The 17727-nt window shown below is 39.9% G+C and overlaps 2 long non-coding RNA genes across 4 annotated transcripts in view; one reads left to right on the forward strand and one right to left on the reverse strand.

The window, feature by feature from the left end:
• The window catches only part of LOC119230810 (uncharacterized), a 239663-nt gene that overhangs the window by 212049 nt on the left and 9887 nt on the right, over positions 1-17727 (forward strand). The window contains exon 8 of one of the 3 annotated variants that reach the window (XR_008551890.1): positions 945-1167. The exons of the other annotated variants lie outside the window; for them this stretch is intronic. This is a non-coding gene — a long non-coding RNA (uncharacterized LOC119230810). Of the gene's footprint in view, positions 1-944; positions 1168-17727 lie in introns of those variants that run through there. 3 annotated transcript variants of the gene reach the window in all.
• The window catches only part of LOC129145809 (uncharacterized), a 78014-nt gene that overhangs the window by 43426 nt on the left and 16861 nt on the right, over positions 1-17727 (reverse strand). The gene's annotated exons all lie outside the window — the stretch shown is intronic.

Raw genomic sequence — 17727 nt, forward strand, 5'->3', positions numbered from 1 at the left:
TCTTTCCAACTTTTGAGACCAAATCTGGTAGAATGCTTAATTCATTCAGCTGGTGAATCACCTTTCCTTTGTGGGAATATTAATGCCAAGCTATAATTTCTCCATACAAGGAATGAAAAAAAAAACTTAAAGGCAGCAAACCTGGTAAATAAAATCATTCTGTCCTTACCTTATTAATTCTTCCTTCATAGTTTGGGGCCTGTGGGCTGCAGCAGTGCATCATTTAAATGGTACCTTCAGGTGTTTCACTGAGAAATAATTAAAATGGATGCTGTCATCTGGCGTTTCCTTGTGAAATTTGTCTAAGTCCTTGAAAATGGCAAAACACAGCTCTTTATCATGACTTTGTCTTTCTTCAAGAAACTGCCCAAGATTTCATTGAGGTGCTCCAGAAAACTAATTGGTCAAATGGAACAGAGGCAAATACTCCTTAAATTCTCTACAGGGATTTCCTTAGCAATATATCCAAGTAGTCCATTTGAGTGGAACGGTCCCAAGACATGACATTTTAATGTTGAACAGTACTGAGTGAATCTTTTTTTTTTAAAGATTTATCCATTCATGCATACAAGAGCTGGGGTACAGGCCAGAGATGTGGGGGGCAAGAGGATTTACCAGAGACAGCGGGAAACAGAACAGGCAGATTGACTAACACACACTGCTGAAGGGAGCAGTGGTCAAGACTGGAAAGGTCTGCTTTGCCATGTGGGTTGCTCCTTGGCCAGCCGGGGATCGAACTTCTGCTGCACAGGCTGCAGATTGCTTCATAGTGCGTTGCTTAACCCCTTGTGCCACCAGGGAGGCCCTTTAGTGAATCTTTTTAAGTCTTGCTTATATTCATTTATTCCCTCAAAAAGTATATACCAGGGTCATACTATGAACCTGCTTATAAATAAGGCTATGATAGGCCGTAAGATCCCATTTCTTTCTATTGTTCATCCTAGCAGGAAGGCAGACAACAGACTAGTAGTTAACAAACAGCACACAATGAACATATCAAGAGGAAGAAACCAACCGTGCTGTGGATTTAACCTAGGGGTCAGGAAAGCTACCTTCTCTGAGGAAGTGAATTCAAGTCGTCTCCTGGAGGATGCTGAGTGAAGACGGGGCTGAAGGGATGACCAAGCTAAGGAAGAGGTATGAGCTGCAGATCATTGGCAATGAAAGAGCTGGTCACTTGTTTTTGTTTTTGTTTTCAAATTTTGGTGCAAGTTTTGCCTTTACTTACAAAGGCTAACACCACTTTCTCCCCATATGATTCTGTTTTTTGCTATTTTCACTGCCTTTGTCTTTCTTCAGAATATAATGATTTAAAAATAAGAACTACTATTTCTTAAACATTCATTTTGCAGCACACCCATTGAAGTCTCACATGCAAGTAAAAGATTTTTTACCTCATTAAGGGGGTAGCAGGTGAATGTTGGGTTGGGTTTCTTCATGTTCAGGTTTACAAATCATTTCATCAAAATGATGAGGTTGAGTGGGTCCCTGGGGATGTCAGAGTCCCAGGGTTCCCCTAGCTATTTTGAATGAATCTGAATCTCTGAGGATGTGGTATGGGAATATGCATTTTAACAAGTTTCCCAGGTGCTTCCCTTGCAGTTGGGAATCAATGAACTTCATGCCTCTCCATACACTTGTAAGAGAGAAGGGGAGGGAGAGAGGGCACGGAAAGAAGGGGAGGAGAGAAAGGAGACAGACTGCAGCTAATGTAGTTTACTGCACTCTTGTCCATGTTCTTGGAAAGCTCTTCTGGCTATTTGATGAACTGCTACAAAGCAGAATGATTATGATTTTCACACTGCAAATAATTTAGCCTCACACACTGGCAAGATGTCCAGTGAGGCTCAGAGACCTGCTTATTCAGGCTTCAACCAAGCTGTGAAAAGTGAGGCTTTTTCAGAGGAAGTGAGATAAGACAAAAACTTACAAAAACAAACATCCTGAGGCCCGTGTTCTAAAGGCCACTGGCAAAATCTATAGTCTAATGCAAAGTGAGCTAAACAAACACATTACTGGGCCATCCAGGAAACGTGAAGCAGATGCCTGGAAGCTGGATGTGTGTATTCAACCTGGGTAGAAATATCCTGGGGAGCGATGATATGGAATGAGACACAGAGTTCAGATAAAAACAACAAGGGGATTTGCAGCAGGCAGCGCGTCCAGGATGGACAGAAGGTGCTTCAGTCAAGTGGTTCACAGCAAGTTCAGGACAGGAGGAAGACCAAGGTTCCAAAAACATTTAAAGTCCTGGTTTTCCCCTCCTGCTCAATTACCCAATGGCAGGTGGTGAACAAAGGAGTGATGGTGGACACCCAGTGGCCACGGCCAAAGCCTTAGAGTTTTTGAATACTGAGAAGAATTGGGTGCTGCCTCTCCCTGTCATTATGTGATTTAAAATAACAACAATGCCAATTCAAAATATGAACAAAGGTCGTTCAGCAACATTTCAAGTTTTCCTCTGAGACTAACTCAAGCTTCTTTTGAAATGCAGAATAATAATTTTGGACTAAAAACATTTTCCCATGTGTTTTGCTGATACCCGATACACAAACTTAATCTGGTGAGCTGGTGTTCACTGCTTATCGAACTCTCCAGCACCAACGAGACACCCACTCAGAGCTAGTTATTATTATTCTTAATAATAGCAACATGTGTTCCTGATTACATTCACTGTGGCTTTCTTTCCTTTAAAGGAACACTTAAGAGTCTCCCTGATGTGGAGGCAATTTGCTAGTATTTTACTATTTGGCATTGTTTTGAACCTGGCTCTGCAAAAATGAACACGTTGTCCCTAGTTCCCCTTTCCTCAGAATCAGAGTCAAATTCTCTGACATGGTTTCTCACTGAGCCCTCTTGCTCCTGTAGCTTCCCTATCCCATCATGACATTTAATTATCATTTTTGCTTGCTTTTAATTAAAGTCACATTATTTGCACTCACTCAGGAATCATCCACTGAATGCCATCTAACTCTTGACATTTATTTAGGAAACAGCATTTTGCAGTTTTTATGCATGAATATTTGATAACTAGAGTAATTCAAGATCCACTTCAAATGGAGGTCATTCCTCTCTATAAGATAACATGAGTCAGGTGAGCCTTTCAATTCGTTGACTTCATCACATTCAAATTTCAACTGCCTTTTGGGTTTATATTATCAATAGTAATTGGGAAAGTTATAGTCTATTTTAAGGTAACCATGCATAATTTTGTTATACCTTGAACAATTACATACATTTTCTCAACAGAAGTTTTTCTTTGGGAAGTGACTTCTTTTGCAACTGGCAATTTTTAACATTGCAGTTGTCATGGTAATGTCTAATTATTCCTACAAGTAAATTTTTCCAGCTCTACATCTGGCTATAGGCAAGGTATACTCCAGGACAAGAAAAGTGACTGCAAAAATTCTTAGCCACCATTTCCTTTGTTAAAATGTTGCATTAAAGTCATTTAATTCTACCCATAATACCAAGGATGCTTATTTTTATGAAAAACTGGTGGTTTACAGCAGGAAAATTGGCCTTTTCCTTATGATGCTCAATGATTCATGTTTGTTAAAGAACTTTTCACAGAACCGAGCAGATTGGAGTTCACATTCCATAGCATCTCTGAGAATCTCTGCAGGGGTCCAGGACTTACGTCTTAGAAATTGTGTTTGGACTTCAATTTGTCCAGTCCCATTTTCTGCAATCTCTGAGGGCAATTGTAAAACTGATAAGGAGATAACAAGGTGGGATGAGGGAAGACACAGCTGCCCATGATGAGATGCAGGGGCCACCAAGGATCTCAATCTTACAAATGAGGCCCAGGTGCTCCCTGAGAGAAGAAGCACAAGCAATAGGAAAAAGTGATCATAACAGGGTGATTGAAAAGCATGTAGAATGGGTTAATCTTTTAAAAATTACATAGGCAGGGCCTCCCTTGGTGGCTCAGTCTGTTGAGTGCTGCGCTGTGAAGCTGTCCGCAGCCTCTGCAGCGCCAGTTCGATCCCGGCCAGCCGGTGAGGGTCCCACCTGGCACGGCAGACTTCTCCTGTCGCGCCCGCTGCTATCCTCAGCAGTGTATTTTGTCAGTCTGCCTGTTCTGTTCCCCGCTCTGTCTCTGGTGAATCCTCTCACCCTCCCACGTGTCTGATCTGTACCCTGGTTCTTGTATAAATAAATAAATCTTTAAAAAAAAAAAATACAAGTTACATACGCAGGTTCACTAAGTCTGCCTTGGAATAGTCAAGTCTTTCTGGTGAGACACAAGCATCACCTTGAAAGCTGGAAAATGTTCTCTCCTAAAGACAACTGTTATTCTCATGAGTTCCTGATTCTTTAATTAAAGATGCACGTTAGGTTTTAATAATCTTGGGGCACGTCATGTTTTCACAAACGTAAGTACTGAGCACCTTCTATGTTTGAGGCCTTGGGGCTAGAGTGATAGTTACCCTATTTCCTGAGTTCTACAAATGCCATCTATCAAGTTAATATTGGGGAAAAGGCAGAACACTGTATTGACCAAGGAAGGTACATTTTGAGTTCAGAAACTTTAAAGTACGAAAAAAAAGAGACTTTATCTTAGAATCTAGTGCTTGTGGGATATTCAAGAACGCAGTTATATTAAGAATATGGCTTTAAATCAGACTGATTTAGGTTTAAATCCTGGCTTTGCCATGGATAGATGAACTTGAACAAGTTATTTAACATCCTTATGCTTCGGATTTCTCATCTTTAAATCAAGATAATGGGAACTAGTTCACACTTTTTTTTTGAGAGGTTGAAAAGGTTAGTAAAGAGTCATCATCATCATAATCACCACCTCTCTAAGATCTGAGTTGGAGATACAAAATGTAATGGTGAGGAAGTAAACACAGAAATTAAAATTCGGAATCTTGCAAAAAACAGAAGAAACAAAAATTTGAACTTGGAAAAAAGAAGATAATGGTTACCATAGAGAACAGGGGAAAAGTTGGAAGAGAAGGGGAAGGAAGAGAGATGGGGTGTGGACACAGGTGGTTTGGTGGAGGGAATAAAAGGAAAGATCAAAAAGAAAAAGAAAATAATGCAAAAATTAAATAAAATTGGATAAAATAAAATAAATGAAATAAAAAAGATTGGATAAAATTAAATAAAATTGGAACCTGGGCTTCTTTCTAGATGTTACAACTTCCTAGCTATGTTACATCTAGTTTACTTAACCACCCAAGGCCTCAATGGCTCCTTAGTAAATGCAATAAAATTGCATAGGCCTCCAGTTAACGTAAACATTAAATTAATGGCTAAATATAATGAGCACCCTAATGGTGCTCAATACATATTAACATTTTTTAATTGTTGTTATTGTTATACAGTGCTTATCAAAAATTTTATTGTAGTAAAATGTATCTAATATATATATACAATCTACCATTTTAATGATTGTAAGTGTAAAACATCACCGTCATCCATCTCCAGAAATTTTTCATTTATCTCACGCTGAAACCCATACTCATTAAGCAACCTTTTCTTTTTCTCCCAACCCCTGACAGACCTGTTCTATATTCTGTCTTCACAAATTTGCCTACTCTAGGTAACTCATGTAAGTGGAATTACATAATATTTGCCCTTTGGAATCGGGCTTCTTTCACTTAGAATAATGTTTTCAAGGTCCTTTTATGGAAATGTATCAGAATTTCCTTCCTTCCTAAGACCAAATAATGTTCCATTGTATGTATTTCTGACATTCAGCTTATCCATGCATGTGTTGACGGACACTTGTGTTGCTTCCACCTTTTGGTTATTGTGACTAATCCTGCTAGGAACAACAAACAGTGTATACAATATTTCATAAAATACATCATCAGGGAGCATGAGAAATCAGCAGTGGAATATGGAGAAAGCCCTAGAGAGGCCCAACATTTAAGCGTCGGGCAATGGAAGACTTGCTTCATTACATTCTTTCTTAGATGTGTTGGAGGGTTTTTCAGAAGGAGGGTTTACTCACATTTGTGTGATGTTTTTAACAACACATCAACGATCTAATTTAGGACAGTGTCCTTGTACACAGGGATGAGTGAATACAGTTGTGAACCAAGGAAGTAGCACAAAAATAGATTGTACCAACAAGAAAAAAAATGTGTAACAGTATAATCCCCAGAACAAGGGAGGTTCCCTGCCCTACTTTAAGGGAGGGTGGATCAGAGCAACAGAGAGAAGCTAGAAAAAAAGTGGAAAAAAGGAGAGGAGTAGGAGAAAAGATCTGGAGGAGGCACATGGAGCAGAGAGACATGTGAAGCAGCAGCCACACTTGCTTCTTGGCTTTGGACTTGTACCAGGGACATGGGGGTCATGGAAAGAGACATTTGAAAGAGACAGAGATGTGGGTGAGAGGCCTATGGGGAGGTTAATTTTCAAAAAAAAATTCACAGGTAGCCTTTATCTTGACTTGTATTTTGATTTTGCTTTTTACTTTCCAGCCATGCCTGGCCCCTTCTACCCCTCTTCTATGGTCTCCTGCCAGAAGGTGCCTTAGACTCGTGGCAAGTTTTGGCCCAACCCTGTTTGGCTGTGCATTTTTTCCCTCCCGATTGCACACTAATTGCATTAAATTTCTTTTGTATTGAAGCTCTTATGACTAAGAGTGTGTTTTGTCTTTACCTGGCAGATTGCAGAAGTCACTTAGAGCAGGCTGGCTTGGGGTTCCCGGGATGCCCCTCACCTTGCCGGCTAACAAATGGACACAATGAGACCTTCACCAAGAAGGATTTTCTACCTTTATGTGCTCACAAAGAGCCTGGCTCTGTGCTAAGCCTTTGACATTACAACCTGAATCCTCTCTGCCACCCTAAAAAAGTATTATCCCCATCTAGCAGATGAAGAAACCAAGCATCTTGTGTAACTGCTATAATTTTAGATAGCTATCAAGGGGTCAAAACCACATTTTACCTCAGGCCTGCCTCCTGCTAACACCTGGGACCAAGAGCAATGCGCTTCTCACCAGTCCTGATCAAAGCAAGAACTTATTCCACATCCAGCAGGCTTAAAATCCTTGTCTTTGGCCTGATTATCTCTCAGCACTGTTAATACATTTCTAGACTCTAAGGGGGTCACTGAAGTGTCTAATGCACTTCACACATTTACATTCATATATTTTTTAAAGATATATTAATTTATGCATATAAGAACTGGGGTACAGGCCAGAGGAGTGGAGAGGTTAAAAGGATTCACCAGAGACAGAGCGGGGAACAGAACAGGCAGACTGACTGAAATACACTGCTGAGGGGAGCAGCAGGTGAGTCAGGAGAGGTCTGTTGTGCCATGTGAGTAGATCCCTGGCCAGGGATCAAACTCGTGTTGCAGTGGCTGCAGACAGCCTCATAGGTTGCATCTTAACTCCTTGTGCCATCATATAGTTTTATCTTGCCAAGAAGACCCAAAGAGTAGCTCAGCATCAGATTTGACCAAACTTATCTTCACTACATGAGTTATATTGTGTGGATCACAGCATGGTCACACCATACAGAGAGATCAGATGCCAGGAATTTTCCCTGACCATAACCCCCTCCAGTTTAAAGCTCTTTAAAGCAAGGCAACTCAAATAAGAAAATCACTTCTACTATCATTTGCTGCCTTCAAAAAATAATCTTTATAAATAAGAGGTGTGGAGGTATGTCACAATTGTAGACTACCATAAATTCACCACATCCAAGGCCATCCCTCAAGTGCCATTTTCCTCATGGGTGAGGTCACTTATACCCAGCAGGAAAGACAAGCTGTCCATACCCTGAATATTCTCTTTCAGAAATACTTGACATGTGACAGAATTTGTTGGTGACTCCTCAGTTATTAACGCATTATAAGTTGGAAAGACATTTCAAAAAATTTAATAGGCAAGAATATTCCTTTCCTACAAAGTGGTTATTATAATACCAGTTATAACGAACAGTGATTATCAAACATGGTGTCATATGTAAATCCATTTTGCACACTACAAATCAACCTATATATGTAAGGAATTATTTTTTTATTACAAATGACCTGTTGTGCATTTGATGTTAGAAACTTGAAAACATTGTGCAGCAGAAAGTTATTGATGTAGCATGTTAAAATTAAATTTTTAGGTTTTTTTACTTATTTTTTATTTTTGCAGTGTTTGCTTTCTTTTCTCAGGTGTAGTGCCCATAGAATTTCCACCACCAATTCACCCTCGCACCTCCCCATGGTCCCTTGTGCTCATCCCTCCCCTGCTTTGATCCCTTTCCCTCTCTATCCGCTATAGAATGTCTCTGATTTATACTGGTCTGTTTATTTTTGATTTGTTGTGTTGTGGTTTTTCTGTTGTTGTTGTTATCACTTTTTTTTACTTGATCCCCTATATTCCTCCTATAAGTGAAACCATCCGGTATTTTTCTTTTTCCTTCTGACTTATTTCACTGAGCATTTAATCCCTTCAAATTTTAGGTTTCCTTGCAAACTGAAGGAATTGGTGTGTGTGTATAGACACACACACACATACTGCAGAGCTGAAGGGGTGAGCAAAACTCTGGTTTCCTTCCTTTGGCACAATCACTACTGACATTTTGGTGCAGTAATTCTTTGCTGTGAGGGTGTCCAGTGCATTGTTGGATGTTTAGCCACTGTTGGGTAAATGGTTTCCAGGCTTTTCTGCCCTCCCACCATTATGATATTAGGATTGCCCTACCTGATGGGGCCCCTGCAGTTTTTACACTGTTGTGTTGGTTATTCCTGTGGGCCATTGGAGGAGTATTGAGATAGTCACCAAGAGAAGCAGAAGCAGGAGAGAGAAGGAGAGAAAGAAGGCCAGAGAAGCCCAGAGTGAAGACTTGCCTGGGGCTTGGAGGCCTAGCCCAGGCCTAGTCTCCTGGCCCCTCAGCACCCCTGCCTGCCGTGTACCTGTTTCCCACACTACATGTAAAGCTTAATAAAAGCCTGAGATAGCCACCAAGGGCTCTAGAACTCTCCTTTATCCACCTGTCTGCTCAACTCATGGAAACCTGCTCTATGATCATCCTGCCCCTACAGCCACCTACCTGGCATCTGACACCTCCACTCCTGAGTCATGACAATGAAAACTTATTTGGACCTTGCACCTGCCCCAGACCAAGAACCACTGCTCCAGACCATGGAGGTATAAAGTCTGGCATATTGGCATGGATGATACATTTTATATAATTTTAGATCTCTCCATGTTGTTTTTACTTTATTGAACAAATTCATTTTAATCCTTCCTGTTGAAAAAATCTGAGAAGTAGGATGGAAGTTTCTGTAAAGTGGCACCGAATTATAGGCTCACTGCTGAGGCTTCCAGGGGATTCTCCACAGTTAGCTAAATTACCACTTGGAGTTATGTCAGCATGGGGATCCAGAAATGAGCAAAAGTAAAAGCAAACAAAGTAGGGGTTTCTTCTGTTTCAAATGTTTTATATTTTGCCGTAAAACTGAAAAAGATAAATGGCCAACATTGCCCATATTCAGCAGAACACCAAACACAGTTTCAAAAGCTCCCAAATCATGTGTGCTTACCTTCTGGGTGGAATAGCAAACATTCAGAGCAAATCAGTCTGATGAACAGCAACTGTTTTTTTTTTTTTTTCCTATCATTTGTGAACAGAAACGTTTACAAGTTCTCAACCTCTGAGGAGAACTTTACCAAATTTACTTGCCATTGTTGCCTATTTAAAAAGATACAGAATACTTGGAGTTCATCAGTTTCAGAGGTATCTAAAATATAAAGTATTTGTCACACTTGGCACTTCAGTTATACCTTTCCTGAAAGGTCACCAAGGATTCTATCATTTAATTAATTCCTCAAATTTAGAGGGGGCAGAACAGACTAGGAACACTAGAAGAATTTTAAAGTCTGTTTTCCTAAGTTATTTTTCATTGCTCTCTCTCCTAATTTCTATCTTGTTTATTTTTATTTTTCACATTCTGCTTGGTTCATAATAGATACTTAAGACCTATTTATCACTCAATGAAAAAAAGACTCAAACCACAGATACAAAGGGAAATAAATTAACTTTCCACTGAAGGCATTTTTTGCCTTAGAAAAATATGGCACTGTGACTATCTAAAAATAAAAGTGGTGACTGACAATCATTTTAAATTCAAGGCCACAGACCTCAAATAGATATTCAATAGTGTCTGGCCATCTTTCCATTTAGGATGTCCAGTTCCGTACCTTCAAAAAAACAATAACAACTACACAAACATATTTGGTGGGCAACCAAATGCAGAAGTAGAAAACATGTTTACAGATACAGGCTGGCCCAGCACAGCTTAAATGATGTCTGTTTTTGATGGGGCTGATTCATAATCACTAGACCATGTACAGATCAGTCAAAAATCTCCACTTTAGGGGCCTCCCTGGTGGCACACTGGGTTAAGCAACACACTATGAAGCAATCCACAGCCTCTGCCACACGAGTTCAATCCCCAGATAGCCAGGGAGCAACCCACATGGCACAGCAGACCTCTCCTGTCTCGCCCACTGCTCCCCTCAGCAGTGCACTTCAGTCAATCTGCCTGTTCTGCTCCCCACTCTGTCTCAGGTGAATCCTCTCAACCCCCGCAGCTGTACCCCAGCTCTTGTAGGTATAAATAAATAAATGTTTTTTTAAAAAAAGTCCACTTTAAAATTAACAGCTCTTGAGTCTCCACTGTTATTTCAAAATGGATGGCACGTCTTCCTGTATTTCCAGATATTCTGTGAGTATATGCACAGAAAAATCAGAAACTCATTACATTAGTTATTCTCTGCCTTCTCCATTTCAACTTCATATCAAGGAAACAGAAAAGAGGCCAAGGGCAAGCGCGTCTCCTAATATCCTTGTCAGAGGAACTCACTACTATGGCAACCATGTGCACCACACTTCACATGAAAACACCTGCAAAACCCAAGTTCAAGTATTTAGCACATTACTATAATCACAGATAGAGGCACTTTAGATGCTGGCAATCTCCGTCAACTGACAAAGCTTAAATTTGCAGTAATGACCTTCTGCTGTCCTAATTGTTATTTTCCCTGAGAATGCCTAATGGAATTCATGCAATACAGACAAATGTTTTGCATTCATGTCTGCTTTGACAGAGATCCAAATGAAAAGGAAACAGATAATACACTTATTTTGTTCCTCTGAGCTGCTGTACTTGAACTATTTCAATTGCCCACTATCTCAATTCTCTGCTTCCACAGTATTCCTTTCCCAACTCATCTCCTCCCCCAATAAGGGAATAAGCATTGCAGCAGCCGTGATATTTCTAACCTGTCAATCAGACCATGTTCCCTCGCTTTTCAAAACCCTGCATTGCCATCACATGGTCTGGGACCATCTGGCCCGCACCCCTCTCATTTTGTGGGTACACTCTTACCATTGTCTGCAGTCAGCTCAAACTCTGCCCTCTCAGGGCTTCTACAGGTGCAACCCCTCAGTCTGAAAAACTTGACCCCAGGTTCATTCTGGACATATCTCCACTCAGAGGGACTTCTTCAGACACATCTCCCTTTTGAGCTAGGTCTCCCCCTTCTTCATCAAAGTACCCAATTACTTTCTTCATTTCAACCATCTTATTTTGCAAATACACTTACGAATAGTTGTGTTTATTCCTTACCTCTTCACTCAAAGGTGGTGATTGTGTATATTTTATTCTGTTAGAGAAAGCCCTTAACTAAGTCCAAAATGGAGTAAGCACAACAGATGTTGCTTAAATGAACAAATACATATCATTATAAAAAGAGAATGATAGTTTTGAAGGGACACATTTGCCTAAGAGGCCAAATTTAAACCTTCTGCTCAATGATTACATATCCCACTTAGCCTTTTTTGTCTTTTCTGCTCTGTCCTCCTGCCACTTTACCAACTTTAGGATTTACAGGAACCCAGAATTATCCAATATGGTAAGACTTGAGGAAATCACAAATCAGTCCATTTCTTATGTTTTATTCCCAGATTTTTGACCCTGTATAAAGAGAAATTTAACCATGATCCTTTTAGAGTTGGTGAAAACTATTTCATCTAATTGCCCTCAACTTTAAAAAAAAAAAATCAAAACTGTCTTTCACTGACATAGGAAGTCATATTTTGTCAAGACTATTTGAACTTGAATCAAGAGAAGTTTGAATTCTAGTGTAACCTCAAAAACCACAAAAATGGAAGAAATTCAGGAAGTCAACTATGTCCTTGTGCCTCATTGATGGAGCCTAACATTTTGTTCATCTTGAGATGATTTGTGTGTTAGCAGTTTCACCCCTTCCATAGTTTCTTGGTACAGACACGTGATACATCGTAGGGGCTCCAACTTTAGAAGGCAGTTTTCACAGCAACTCCGTTTAGCCTTTTGAGTTTCTAATGTAACCTTTGAAAACAGCTGGTCCAAATTCCATGTTGTCCCAGACCCACACAGACCTCCTCTGCATTATGCTCAGTTTGAGGACAAAGGAAGTTCAGGGAGGAGCACTGGATAAGTTGGTCAAGTGATTACAGCTGCTTTTCAAGCAGTCACTAAGAATGAAGATTTAATTGCTGCTGCTGCTGTTGTTTTAAAGAGCCTTTAAGTGACTTATGGATCTGTATATGTTAATGCCTTTTTTTTCCTCTTAAGCTGAGATAGAAGGCAGGCTGTTCTACCTGCTAGAGTAAACATTCAACATTCACCAAGAATATCGCCTCAGGACCTGGTTAATCCCAAATATATAAAGGCCACTTCACCTTTCAGCTTCCCTCACTGAAGAATAGTAAAATTTAAGAAAGGAATGCATGTGGCACCTTTTGACTTAGAATGAGAGTCGTACATAGGCAATATAATGTTAAAAGAAAAGAGAGGTAGTTACTAAGTTGGGAGCTCAGCAGTCTTAGGTTTATATCTTAATCCTTTTCACACATTAATTATATTACCTTGATATCAGTTTTCTAATCTGAAAAGCAAGGCTAAGTAATAGAATCCTCTCATCAAAGACTTTCTGTGAGTTTCAAAAAAGGTAAGAAGTAAAATGTTTAACATAGGGCCTGGCATGTATTATGTGCTCCATAAGTAGAAGCCAGTATCATCACTGTTGCTACTTGAGGTTGAATCCAGGAATTTCATTGGGGTCATTGAGTAGTGAGCACACAGGGAAATGTATCAGCCTTGGGATACACAGTTCTAATTCCTGCTTTAGCAAAATGGTTAGTGACTCAATGGAATGAATCTTAGGGGCTGCTTTTTTTTTTTTTTTTTTTTTTTTGTGGGACCCTCGCCAGCGGCCAGGGAACAACAAACCGGCGCTGCAGAGGCTGCCAGCAGCCTTGCAACCCTGCGCTCAACCACTGAGACACCAGGGGAGGCCCCTTAAGGGCTGCTTTTATAATAGCATGGTCTCCCCAGGGCAAGGGGAGGTTCCAGTTCCCTCTTCCACCCAAAGGAGGACAGAGCTGTGCAGGAGCCTAGAGAGGGAAAGAAGACTGGAGAGGCAGAAGCAGACCTGGAGGAGACACATGGAACAGAGAAACATGTGAAGAAGATGCACTCGCTTCTTGGAGTTGGAACTGGTTTAAACAGATGTGGGTGTGAGACCCCAGGGGAGGTTAACAATGGCAGTTTTCAATCTTGATTTTGAGTCTTTTCCTTCTGTCCCAGATGTGGTGGGCCCCTTCTGTGCCTTTCCTATACAAATGCAAAATACAAAAAAGTGTAATTGAGTACAATTAGACTCGTGGCAGGTTTTTGGGCCAACCCCATTTGGTTGGGCATTTACCCATGAGGGGATGGGTAACTTCAAGTGACTGATTTGGAAACTATATTCTTTCACGTCTCTTTATTGTACACTAATTGTATGGAAGTTCATTTCCATTAAATGTCTCATGAGCTAGAGTGTGTTTTGTCTTGATTAGGCGGATGGCAGAACTTATTTAGAACAAGCAGATTTGAGGTTTCTGGGGTGCCCCTCAACCTGCCTTGTAACACTTTCAACAAGACTGAACTGTAAGTTAAGAAATCACTATATTTAAAATTCTGATGTACTAGAATTTGAGATATGAAACTAATTAAAATTCAATTCTGTATATATTTTTCATCCCCAAACTGAACATTTTCCCTTAAAACCCCATGGTTGAAAGATATGAGAAACAGGGCCTCTCCTGGTGGCGCAGCGGTTGAGCACTGGGCTGCGAAGCTGCCCGCAGTCTCTGCAGCACCAGTTCAATCCCCAGCCGCCAGCGAGGGTACCACATGGCACGACAGACCTCTCCTGTCATGCCCGCTGCTCCCCTCAGTAGTGTACTTCATCAGTCCGCCTGTTCTGCTCCCCACTCTGGCTCTGGTAAATTCTCACACCCTCCCTTGCTTCTGACTGTACCCAGTGCCTGTATAAATAAATAAATAAATCTTTAAAAAAAAAAAAAGATATGAGAAACAGGTATCCGAATGTACTACTAATGGGGATAGGAACTTTGCACAACGATTTTAGAAAATGAAACATTTCTTAGATTTTAAAGTACAGAAACATTTCGTAGATTTTAAAGTTGATGTATCTCAAAACCCAGCAATTACACTTTTTTGTATTTGTACTTAAAACACACCCAAGAGATATATGCAAAATATTCAGAACAGTGTTGTTTGCACTAGTGAGAAACTGGAACTGACCAAAAGATTCTATCTTTTAAGAACAAGTTAATTCCTAGGTGAAATACCCTAAATATTTCAACAAATTAACAATTTGATATGGGGTTCATCAGCAGTCCAAAAGCTGATTCAGAGACCCAGGTTTCTTTCATGTGTGACTCTGCTATCCCTCATGACCTTGGAATCTTCTGCTAAAACCTTTGCATCAGATGGTTTCACTTATAGCAGGAATATAGAGAAACCAAATAAGACATTAGTGTAAAAAATTAATAAACAGTACAAAACACAACAAAGCAAAAATGGACAATTATAAATCAGAGATATCCTTTAGGGGAGGGGGCAGGAGAGAGATCAGAGAGAGGGAGGAGCACAGGGGACAGAGGTGATGGTGCAGGGGTGCCTTGGTGAAGGAAACTCTATGGGAACTACACCTGAGGAGGTGGGGAGGCAAATATTGTTTAAAAATGAACAATGATGTAAAAAATTTTAAAAAATAAAAAATAAAACCTTTGCATGTAGGAGGCAAGTGGGAGATGACAAAGGGCAGGGGGGGCTTCACAGATTTTCACAGGTTAGGCCTAGAAGTATCACCCATCACTTCTTTCTACAAACAGAGCTGAGTGACTGAGCCACACCTAATCATGTAGTTAACTACTCAGTTTCTGACACAAGAACTACAAGAATATAAAACAGTAGATCTATGGTTGTTAGTAAATGAGCCACAAGATACACCTTTGCATGAAAAAATAAGTGACATGCCACAGGATGGGTTCCCTGGGAAGCAGACTAGGAGGCAGCATTTACTATTCAGGATGTTTATGAAGGAAAAGCTTTGCTATTTCAGTCTTGCATTATATGTGCTTGACAACTTGCACATTGGTATCACGTGGAACTGGGTCAGTTGTTGGGTGGTGGCTGCCTATGGAAAAGACAGAAATGAGGTTGAGGTCACTCTGTGTAACTGAGGCAGTCTCCAAAGGGATTGCAGTTTAACATTGGCCACTAACAGCATTCCTGCCTGAGGCAATGAGTCCTTCACACAGGAGGGATTTAGACACTGCATCACAGTGTCTTCCATGTGGCTAAACAATACAGATGTTTACTATTACTGTACAATAAAACACAAGGGCATGCTTATTTTCTCTGACTAAATTTGTATATAAACATATAGGAAAAAATCTGGCTAGACAAAAACTGGTCATCATATATCCCAAAATCCCAAAAGGAGGCAGATCTGAGCTTGTACAAAAGTCAAAGAAAATTGCAACTGTATCTATAATGTTTAATATTTTCAAACAAAAAAAAATGTTTTGCCTATATAATAGGAATTTGATGAAGTTGTATCTGAGATGCACTTATGCAAGTACATGTTAGGATATGGGTGATAGGATATGGGTCAATAATATCCTACAAGTAGCAGGACCTTCCATTTCAAAAACATCATATTAAAATAGCTCTCATGGACTGATTGACTTTCCTTTTCTCTTTTTCCTCCCACAGATTTTTGGCCATTCATTGCTCATATCTCCTTCAAAGGGTGACTGGGGTTTGGGCACTGGGTATGGGGAGGAGAGGAAGGAAACTAGAACCAGCAATTTCCATTACTGGCTGACAACTCTGGTAAATAGGTTTAGGGGGGAAATACTGAAAATCAGTTATTTGGATTATCTGAGCCTGTCAACCATCCTTGTTACACCCTCTTCCCATTAGCAAAGACTCATGAGAATTGACTATAATTACATTTGCAGTGACTGGCAACTGAAATAAGATGATTTTCAATGATTATGTGGCTCTGATTAAACTGTTTTTTTTTTTCCCCTCTTTCAAATGGCATCCTATCAGAGCATTTTGAGGGGAGAGAGATTTCCTCTTGTACTCTGACCTATTACACATCTATACATCTTTCAGGATGAGATAGTTAATTTAGATAAACCAAGACAATTTTCCTGAAATTGGCAGGGCATTTTATTGTCTGTTTTGGCCTGATAATAGAGCAGTTTATTTGGCATATCCAGGTGGCAAGAAGGGTGTAATGTAATCAATAAATATTTGAAGAAATAATTGTTAACAGAATTATATATTTTTATCATGCCAGTATTATAACTCTAGCCTAAGCATTCTATTTGATTGTTTGGACACTGGGTTTGATGAAACATTCAAACTAATGTAAAGATGAACAGTTTTCTTTTGAAATTACTGTGTTGCTTACAGCTCTGACACAGACCACCAATTAGTGACTTTGAGGTTAATCCCAAAGACTTTGCCTCGGTTTGTTCAGCTATAAAAGTAATAAGCAAGGACAAATACTTTGCTTAATGTTTTCCAGATATTTTCGTTTTCATGATTTTTACCCCAACACTGATATTAAGGAGTTATAGAAGGGTTGGGACTGGATATTGACTTAGCAACACATTGGGTTGTTTGATGTTAGTGAAGCAAACCTCTCGAGATTCTATGTCTAGGTCCTCATTTGTAAAATGAAGCCACATTTAGTTCATTTACCACTGGATAGTTGTGAAGGTCAAAAACAATAAAACATGTAAAGTGTATTACACAATGTGTGAAGACAGTGAATCCATAATAAAAGGGACTTATCCTCAAGTCTCAGCTACCTCTCAACAAAACCCATTCTGCTTTTCTCCTTTTCTAAGGAAAAATACACACTGTAAAATAAGTACTCTTCAAAGACAACTTAAAGACATCTGGAAATTCCAAAGGCTGAAAACTCCATGAGTTCATAGCAGCTTTCATTAATTCTATGTTCTAAAGGCAAAAAGGAGAGTCAACTGCATTCCCAAATTCGTTTTTTTTATTATTTCTTCCACCCTACCCTGTCTGCCTATCTGTGGGTGGTTGTGTCTGTGAAAACATTTAAGTTGTCAGGCATAGAGTTGGCCTTCGATTGTAATGTCAGAGCAGTCTTCTCCTCAGACCAGAAAGGGCTTGGATGGGTAAGTTTCCAGGTATGAAAGGAGAGAGAGCTGAAATGAATATAGGAGCTGACACAGATAAACACCTGGGCCGAGTGATATAACAAGAGAGATGAAAATAGGGTAAGAACAAGATCATGAAGCAAGATGTGATAAGAAACCAAAAGATCCTATCTCTAGGCTCTGAGGTGTGTTGCAACCAAAGGTTGACTAC

Source organism: Talpa occidentalis, unplaced genomic scaffold, assembly GCF_014898055.3.
Source record: "Talpa occidentalis isolate TD23 unplaced genomic scaffold, MPIMG_talOcc4v2.1 talOcc4.10, whole genome shotgun sequence".
NCBI lineage: Eukaryota > Metazoa > Chordata > Mammalia > Eulipotyphla > Talpidae > Talpa > Talpa occidentalis.